The sequence below is a fragment of the Melanotaenia boesemani genome, chromosome 19 (assembly GCF_017639745.1).
Source record: "Melanotaenia boesemani isolate fMelBoe1 chromosome 19, fMelBoe1.pri, whole genome shotgun sequence".
NCBI lineage: Eukaryota > Metazoa > Chordata > Actinopteri > Atheriniformes > Melanotaeniidae > Melanotaenia > Melanotaenia boesemani.
The window spans coordinates 14,063,258-14,073,907 of NC_055700.1; positions in this window are offsets into that span (position 1 = coordinate 14,063,258).

Genomic DNA, 10,650 nt, shown 5'->3' on the forward strand with positions numbered 1-10,650 from the left:
GAGTATAATGCAGCTAGGGCATAAAAACCTTTATAATATTCTGAATAGGAGGTATAAAACTTGAGCTGTTCTTCATAAACACTTTTCCCACTGATTACTCACAAGTAGGATATTTAATTCATAAGATAATTGAACAAAATTGTACATTTCCAGAGAAGACTTTGAAATGACTTTGAAAAGCCGTTTTGTGTTGAGGAAAGATGGTGAGAAATAAATGCATGCAATTCAGTCTGCTTATTGATGAATTAAGCTACTCCACGCCCAGCCAGTTACCTTTTTCCTTATTAAAGATAATCTTGTAGGACCAGGCTGTGTTTCAGACTTGGGTTTTGTTAGCTGTTGAAATGATTCTGCCTTCCTTACGCTCCATACTATTTGATCCCTCACAGCTGCCTCTCTGCCACTCCCATGTCCAACCACTGAAAGGTGTGAGTCCTGCACAGAGGTGCAGAGTATGCTGTGGGCCTCACGATGAGCCCACAGGCACAGAGGACCCCCTGCCAGGTCTAATGGGTAGTGAGGAACCCTTAGACCCTTTCAGTCCTGCAAGAGCCCCTCAGCCTCTGCTCAATTACACGGCAGGCGTCTCAGTCTTTGCCTGGTCAATTACCAGCCAAGCCCCTGCATTTACTGTCGTGCACACACAGGTCGCGAGATAATCAGTGTCCAAAATTGCCCGGTTAGAATGGAGGGATGGATGGAGAAGTATTCAGATTAGTTAGTCAAGCTGAAGGGGAGACAGGAGGGATGGGGACAGCTATCAGTCTCAATCTGGCCTCAGTGGCTTGATGGGGGAAGATTGTAGTGACCTTTCAACTTTGTTTCTGGAAAAAGATATGATCCTGGTAATAGCTGACTGGTGTGTATGTTGATTTTAGGCATAGTTGGATTGGTAGTAAGATTCTGTCTGTACTACAGTAAGGCTATAGGAAGGAAAATTGGCTCTTTTAGGTCCATGATCTGTTTTGTTGTCATTTTACTGACTTTTCTAACCATTTTGCATGTCTTTGTTGTCACTTTAAATCCATCTTTACTTGAGGATCTCTGCTTTGCTTGTCTTTGTTGATTTTTGGCTTTTATTAGTTTTTTGTTGTTTTTTTTTTTTGTTTGTTTTTTTGCATCTCCTGCTTGTATTGCACCTCCTTGTGGTTGTTTTACAAATATTTGTCATTATTTTTGCACTTTGTAGCCTGTTTTGCCTTTTTGTGTGTTCCTTTCTTTACATGCCTCATCTTCCTGAAATTCTTTTGTGCATCTTTAAAGTTATTTCTTTTTTATTGTCATTTTATTTGTCATTTTGGTTGTTTTACATTTTTATGTCAGTGTATGCAGTTGATGCTCCAAGGGCCCTTTGCTGATCTAGGCAGCAATCTGTCCATTATTTTAGGAATTGTAAGATGTTTTTGTTTGTTATTCTGTGTTCACATCCATGTGTGCGTGGTTGCACATCTATCTTTGTTGCCATTTACCACATCTCATATTCCATCCACCTTCTCCTCCCCCTCCCCTCATACCTGCCTGCTCAGCCAGCCAGGTATGAAAACTGACTGACACCTGACCAAGGGAATTAATCATCCTTGACCCTGGACCAATTACCCCTCATTACCTACTCGGTGTCTACCTCTCAGGGGAGAGCTGTGTAACAATAGCACAACAGGAAAGTCAGCAGCAGCACAGGACCAAACCCTAATGGACACTTGTATGCAAACCTGTCTCCTCAGGAGTCCAGGTCAACTAACCTTCAAGTCCTTGACGCTCTCAAACAGGGTTTATACAAAGGGGGCTATTGTTCGGGATCAGGGCCCATGACCTTTTGAGATGAAGTACACAGGACAGAGCTGCTGGCTATGAACAGGCAGCCATGCTACAAATAACTGATTTTTTGATTTAGTGATAACAATATCATAAAATTTGTGTTGAGTTTATTGTGCAGAAACATTTAAAAATTCATAACTAAAGACTTCAAGCCCTATTTTTATTATGAGAGATGCTAAATACAAAAAGTTTGCCCCTACTAAAGTAAATAGCTGCTTCACAGAATAGTAATAAATTATTTATTACCCATGGATAATGTAATTTATTGCAGCTTACATTATTTTTTATCTGTTGTTAGTCTGACAACTTTGCAGTTATTGTGCAGGACGTGTAGAACTTTAACACAGCAAGGAAACAATATTGAAATTTAAACTAAACCCACCAGTTTTAGAATTACCAGCTTTTTACCTCTCAATAGTGACTTTCCTTTGTTGGGAAGAAAAGAAATAATTAAGTGAACAAAGCACATGTGAAAGTCTGCTGTCTCCTAACCATCAGAATATCTCGTGGTCATTCAATCTGTGCTCTTCATCTACCTGTCAGTGTGGAAAAGGCTCCCATGTTCTCTGACCTCTCCTCTTAAAGCACAAAATGACAGGAACAATGAGCAGAGAGAGTTAATTACCACCAATTAGAGGCCAAAGTGGTTCTCCTTAACTATGGTTTTATACGTAACCTAAACCTGAGGAGCCGTATGAAGACTCTCATAACTGTGTCTGGTCTTTGCTGTGAGCTGAGATTTTTCTTTACCCGGCTCAAGAGTAACACACCGGAGTGCAATAGAGAGGAAAAAAATGCACGTTTGATTTAATTTATGCATAGAAATCCCACTGGATGTTCATACCTTTCTTTTTTTCTCATTACCATTGTATTATGTTTTACCTGTGTGTGGGAAGACTGCTCTGTTATATCCTATTAAATTGCCAATTGTGTGTTGTGTTTTAGCATTTCACTTAATGCTGCTTTACATAGTAGATAAAAGGGGTTAATGGACAGGTCCCTGGAGGTTTGGGTAGAAAGCTAATAGGCCTGGCAAAGATGATGAGGTCACTCTCTCACTAAACTACAATGAGTGATTTACAGGCCGGGATACTAATTCTACTGGCTTACTATTAATACATTATTTATAATTTAGTGTTTTACATTCAGTGGTAGCATTATATACAACAGGATATATTCTATGAATTGAGTATGAAGGGTTCTCTGTATAGTACCACAAGGATATGACGCTGTTTTAATGGTTTTATTAATGTGATAGCAGAGTTGGACTAAATATGGATAGTAAAAGGGAAATACTTTAAGAGGGGAGTAGAATTTCGGGCACCTGTTGTGAATTCATCATGAGAGTCACACTTTGGGTATAAATGGCACTTATGTGCTCTAACAGAGTTGATGTGTCCTATAGCTCAAATGTGCACTTCATTCATTCTCCTGAAACTTGATCTCCTGCTGCAACATCAAGAGACCATCTGTGAGGAACCATTCGAATAAAGCAAGATACTATTTGCCTTCCAGGCTTCCAGGCTTACTAACATCCGTGGTGCATGTGTTGTGTTTTTACCTTGATGTCAGAGCTTATTTTCTGGTGTCAAAGGACACCCATACAGTGATGTCCTCACAATCTATAGACAGATGGGACCATTACAGCCAAAGCCCCTGGCTTTGTTTGTCCTGAGCTGGTGATGAAATATTGATGGAAAAATAGAAATATTTTGCCTCCTTTCAATGTTGGCCATTTAAAAGGGTTAATGAGCATGAGGACTTCACTGTCTCCTGTTACAACTCAACTACCTGCTAACATTGACTAGTCTGGAGTCTGCAGGCTCTATGGACTAACAAGAATCAATAACCTTTCTTAATGCTGGATTAAGTTACTCTTCTATTACCTCTCAAGGGGGTGAATTTAAAGTTGTGTTGAGCTGTAACATTAACATTTTTCATCTTTAATGAAAATCCTTTTAAAAAATCTATTCACTTTTATAGACGAAATAATAAACACTACTCTCACGCATACCAGGTAAATTTGAAGCTGCAACCATCTGTCAGTTCATCATGTCTGGCTCTGTCCAAAGGTAACTAAATCCATCACACCCTGCTGTTTTCACGCTTTGCACAAATTAAACAGATGAGCTGGATCATGTTTATAAATGAATTTCAAGGTGCATTTTGTTGCAGTTGAACAGAGCTCCTCATTTCCCCTTGGTTCTATATCTTCCTAATTAAAGCACACATAAGAGAGTGCAGATTTTGACATTTTACTCTCATAATGAAGGATTTTCTGGCTGGATTTGTCATTAACTTAGTCTGAAAGTGTAATTTTTCACTGTAAATTTAGCTGAAAACATCTTACATACCTGCAAAATGTACCTTTGTAGCAGACTCAAATAAAATAGCTCTTTAGAATCAGTGCTGATGGATATTTGTATAAATTATTACTTTTGTATTTTATTTCAGCCAATGTTTTCACTAAAGTGTTTATTTGTGTGTTTATTTTCACAGTTAAGACTGGACTGATGATTATTTAATTTAATCAAGGCCTATAGAAACAGTGTTACAGCACCAAACCTGCACTTCCTTGGGTCCCCTGCAGCAGCACCAATGCAGCATGTTGATCTCAAATCAATAGATTTAGTTCCTCATACCGCTTCTTTTTTCCCTCCTTTCCCAGGGGTCCACTGGTGGGGTTTGTTTGCGAGAACACACTCTTTATGTTCTTCGATCTGTTGCTCTGTGAGGTGGTGAATGGATGTTGGATCCTTTCAGGCTGGAGGTGCCTCTGCTGGTAGTTTCATCTGCCTCAGTCTCAGAACCCCTCAGATAATATAAATGTTTAATGGCTCTGGTTATTTGGTCGGGATGGCTCGCGTTGTGATGGATGGTAATACAATGTTTTTCGATGGTGCCTGAATTACACCACAGGACATGCAGGCTGTTTGGGTTTGGTGTTTAACTGGCCTTCATTACTTAACCTAGTAGATGTGATCTGAAATAAAGTTAATGTAGAAAGATGTTATTCATTAGTGACTTCAAGATATTGAGGCAAAGATATTTTTGCATAATCATCTACGTGTCTCTGACATCAATGCAAATCCTGGTCTTGACTGAGCAGTTCTTATTATCATCTATTGTACTTTCAATGGTTTCTTGGTGGATTTGGTCCAGTGCTTTGGATCATTGTTGCAGTGAAAAGTACAGTTCCGATTTCTTCATAATTAAAATGGTAATGAAGATGGCTTTACATTCCCTGGTACTATTTAAAGTGATTCATATTTGAAACAAAGAAAACAAGAAGCCCCCAAATCATTATATTTCCACTACCACGCTACACAGGTAATATGAAGCTACTACCGTGAGGTTTTTAATCTGCACCAAAAAATGTGGTCAGTAGCTTTATGTTTGATTTGCCTGTCTGTTGCATTGTTTTTTAAGTCCTTATTTTTTTTAATAAATCTGTAGCTTTGCATTGATATTCCTTTCAGAAAGAAATATTTTAATTTTTTCATCACATCCATTCCTGCATTTGAAACTTTTTTTGAAAGAACATGTTTTATTGACACCAACAGCTGGAAGAATTACATGCAGATGGTTTGAGAACATTGAGCAGTTTCCTAAGCCTGCACAAATTGGGATTTGGAAGTACTTGAAGATAATTGTTTTTACAGTAGATTCAGTCATAAGTGAAGATCTTTTTCTAAATTCCCTGCAAGACTCAAAGGCATCCGTGAAGGGTTTTTTTTTTTTGGCCACAGCAGCCAGACCCCTCTCAGATTTTGTGATATCAGTGCAAAAGGAATTAGCAAAGGAAACAGCAGCACCTTATTCTTGTCATTAATTAGTTTGAGGGCGTGATAAGATTTACATTGTGACCTGTCTATATATTCAGTTTATGAGAGTAACTACATGTAATCTGCCATTTATTTAAGTGCATTTGTTTTCTAATTAAAGGGTATCAAAATGTATTATTTGTCTAAATTAAATTTTTCCATGAGATGCACAAATATTGTGCAGCTATTTAAATAACTGTCTTATACATATTGCGTTAGAGCAGTTCACTGGCTTCAGGTCTAACAGTTGATCCTGTTATATTGCATACTACTCTGATAGCAGCACTGATTCTAAACTTGGATTCACAAGATTTAATCTGTTTCTTCTCACACAAACTGCTACCTTAAAGCTGATCCATTCAGATGCTTTGCCTAAGCATTACTTGTTACTTTGCACCTCAGTGAATACGAGCAACACAGCAGTAGGTGAGGGTTTTATCTTGAAAGCAGATTCGATACCAACTGAAAGCATGAAAGCTCAGTTCCACTTTTAAAATGCCTCAGGGCCCTGTAAGCTGAGGGTTTAAAGTGCCGAAAAGAATCGCATCCCTTTTTTGCTTTGGATGAATAAAGAACATTCTGTCCATCTCTGCAGCTCTGCCTGCTGATATGCTTTTATTACTGTCATGTTGGGTGTTTGGATTTGAGTAGTAACTCGTGTCATCCTTAAGAAACTCTTTGCAGTGGCTTGCTTTGTGGTGACAGCGGAAGAATTACCTGCAAAGCACTTTTGTCAGCTCACTGTGCAGAGAGCTCACAAACAAGACCATTTAGCTATTATTTCCTGTCAGTCTCCCATACACCCAGCAAAGCAAATGTTTATCAAGAAAAAAAAACAGTGGGAACAGAGCAAAATAGCACAGGTGGAGAGAGTGCAAGCAGACAGGGACGGAGAATGGGGGAGGGGGGTGGGGGGTGGGGGATCATTGGAGCCAGGGAAGGGGTCATGGTGTCCCAGTGGGGAGAAATAGTGGAAAACATCTGTAATTTTCACCGCGGGATCCCATGTAATTGAGTCATTTAAAATACAGATACAGAGCTGAATCAAAGCAAAGTGCCTTGTGGTGGAGGAGGAGGCAGCAGAGTAAAATAGAAAAAAAGCAGTAAAAACAAGGAGGTAAAAGTGTTGCTTCTATTATTGAGCAAAAACGGTCTGTCTTTTATTTTCATCTGTCAATCAGGATAGGATGTAACCTGTCAGAGATTTTCTTATGTGCATCCTACTTATCATAGTCTTTAACCCATCTTCACCTTTCTGATTTTTTCATTCAAGAAATTCAAGATTTAATCATAAGAAAATCATAAACGATTGTCAAATAGTAACAGAAAACTGTTTTTATTTAGGACTCTGGAACAACGTAAAAATGTTTTTCATGATATAAACATAAAATTGAATTGATGGAATTGCATAAATAAGTACATCAACATTCAAAGCAGCATTAAAAGGGTGTGATAGTCTTTTGACCCTGTTCAAAATAGATATTGCACAATTTTTGCACATTTTCTCTGATGCAGCAGCCTAAGAAGAGCGGAGGAGTTTGCAAATTTTAGCTTTGTTTTTCAGTGAGAGTGAGAATTGGGTTTGTCTGGTTATTGAAAAATTCATGCTAGATAATTCTTCATAAGAAAGTGGCACCAAGATGTAATTATGAATGTGAAAACAGATTTATTAAATGACCTGTTTAGTTTGAAATATCACATCAGTTTCTGCAGGAGAAACATGCTGTTGGGAATTCTTGCAACCCCCCTGACAGTTTGCATTAAGGACAGGTGGTGTTCAGTCTCAGCAGCCAGGAATTTAAAGATCTTCATCTATAGGCTACCACCTTCCAACCCCCAGAAAAGAAAAGTTGTGAGGTATTTAATAGAAAATTTTAAATAAATGACAGACTGGATATTAAAGTACATTCAGAGCACTATGATTTCCAACCCTTTGACGACTGTTGAACAGCAAGAATAATTTTTTGTGTCTATGCAACCTGAATTAACCTGTAAATGATAGTTATGCTTCATAAAAATGCTGCATCTGATACAAGCAGGTACTCAGTGCAGATTTTGATATGCAGATCTTGAGCCTTTCAGTAGGACAATTACCTGAAGTATCCATCCAAACTGCAAGAGTGAGCTTAAATTTATACGGTATCAGTAATTACCTCTGCCAAGGCGAAGGCCATGTATTCGGCAGCGTTGGTTTATCTGACTGACTGACTGACTGACTGACTGACTGACTGACTGACTGACTGACTGACGGACTGACGGACTGACTGACTGACTGACTGACTGTCAGCAACATAATTTAAAAAGTTACGGATGGATTTTGATTAAATTTTTAGGAAATCTCAGAAATGGAATAAAACAATTGACTAGATTTTTGTGGCGATCTGGATCACTGACTGGATCCAAGAATTTCTTAAAGCTTTCTTTTGTATGGGGAAATAGGGACTTTTGCCCATTAGAGCTTAAGACTCAAAGATAATGTCCACAATCACTGGCCAAAAAATTTACAATGTGCTCTGATAGCTTCTAGTTTAGAGCATGAACTTATCATTTAACTGTAGTACCGCACCCTTATTTTTATATTTTTTATTTCAAATACAAAAGATAAAACTGTTTACATCTTGAACTAGTAAAAGTTGTAGCCACATATTAACAAAACCTAATAAGTTTAGAATACAAGAAACGCTGAAATAACACATTTATATTTGTTCTCCATACTGTTTTGGGGTCTAAATGTGAAAAAACTTAAATATCTAGAAGGATAAAACACTGAAACTTTGAACTAATGAGTAATATTTTAAAAAATATCAAGAGAAGATTTTGAGTCTTATTTAGGGTTTTGTAAGGAAATGAGTTCATTTTGTTGGAAATTTGTGAAAAGTTAGATAACATTTGGTTTCCTTGAGTTTTTAAGGGTAAAACATATTGTTTTTTACCAGAGTTTTTATCCACTGTGTCCTTTGGTATGGATGCAGTCCACCATTCAGCTAAACCTGAACGGAAGCTGTACTCTGATACCTTAGAGGTCTCAAAATGAAACACTAACCACTTCTTGTACTTTGCCTTTAGGGTATTTATGCCAATAATAGCGACATGGCAATTATAAAGCAATCACAGTTTCATATAGCCTATGCTTTTGAAATTGAAGAGGAAGAGGAGGAGGTAAAAGTTCTGTAGTCAAAAGGAGTAAATTTGCCAATTGTGATGTTCCTTTTTCTAGTTGGAGTTCCACTTATGTTACTGTAAAAGTATCATATTTTCACTTCCTTAAAATAAAAGTAAACCAATTGAATAGATCCTGATGTTGATTTCTTGATCTTTCTTTTTCATTAAATTCTTGGGACCTTGTTAAATTTGTGCCCACATGCTCACAGTTAAAATCTGGTCCTGTAGTTTTACCACAGTGAGGCCTGTAGGAACAACCATCTATTCTCTGCAAGACAATGACAGGGAGGAAGATATGTCTGCGTGACACCTGATCAGTCTGCTATGGTAACCACAGCCCCACGCACACACCAACACATTGTGGTCTACACTAACTTAGTTCCCACTGCTTGATTGGCAGGACTCCAGAGAGCCACACCTGCCTTAACTGCTTTTACTTAGACTGCCTGACCCAATGGTAGCTGAAATCACCATTTTCTTTGTGTGTGTGTCTGTGTGTCTGTGTGTAAGTGCTCTTGTTCAAATCATCTGGCTTTATATGACAACTACCACCTGACTCACTCTTTGATACTAGATGATTAAAATCATTTCCTCACTTCCTCTGGGTTAGGGTTTGAATACATTTGCGGCACAGCACATGGTTGTAATATACTGCTGGCCAGATCGGACTTCAGTCATGTAAAATTGGAGTTTTTCATTTAGGAGTGCTGGGCTGAAAACAGCTCTCAGCTGCCACTTAATTTCTCTGCTTCTTTTTTGGAGGCGCTAACATACCCAGGGGCTGATTGAGGAAGAGAAATTGATATATGCAAGAATGTCTGGAAGACGCAGGATGCCAATCTACTTGTCTCAAATTTGAGGTCAGTCATTTAGCAGCTGCATGAGCATTTTACCAGAGAGGGAAACCAATAATTAAGCACATGCCTCACCCAATTTATCTTAAGCTTTAGGCTTCTATCTCCATTTATATGTAAACCTTGATTTAAAATCATGAATATAAGAGATATAATCAATGTGAGCTCCATGTACAAAGCACAACTGTACACTGGAAAAAACTAGTTTCATCACACACCCAAAAATAAAGACTTATATAACGCTAATCTGCATCTAAGTCTGTTCAAGTGGACCACAGAATTTTAGCACTTTGTGGCTAGACATTGCTCATTTAGGTTTGGATAGAATTTAAGGAGCAGGATCTGCTTTGCATAAAGAATTTGGACATTTTCAGCAATTTTACTTTCTTCTGTCTGGCTGCTGGCATTTTCCAGATGTGCAACAATAGATGTTTCCACATGTGCAGTAACAGAGAAAACCAAAAATTCTCAGTTTTCATCTTGTTGTGTCAGATGTGTTTTTTTCTCTCTTTGTTGTTATGTTGTTTTATTGGTCCTGTTCTTACAAATAAATATTATTTTTTTTAACTGCAAATGTCAAAAGCAAAGACTGATTAAAACATTTTTTCTGGTACAGGAACCTGTAAGATGTCAACCCCCTACAGAAATTGCCACTGTTTGAGGATGTCTAAGTTTTATTTTGTAAAAATAAAAATAAAAAACATTTAACAGCTGAACCATTTGGTTTTGTAAAATATACCTAAAAAAAAGTCTTTCCTTGAAGAATGTTACAGAAGATGCTGGTTGTCACCAGTCAGTTGTGTCTAAAATTTGGGGTAAATACAAACAAAATGGGAAGGTTTATGAGTGAACTGCATAAAACTGCATGAAGGAAATTAGATTTACTATCACAAAAGTCGTTATAAACGTCTAAACAGAAGAAAACATTGTTTTAGTGGAGAGAGAGAAGCTGTGGAGACTGTGGATTATTGGATTAAAGTGACATTCAGTGATGA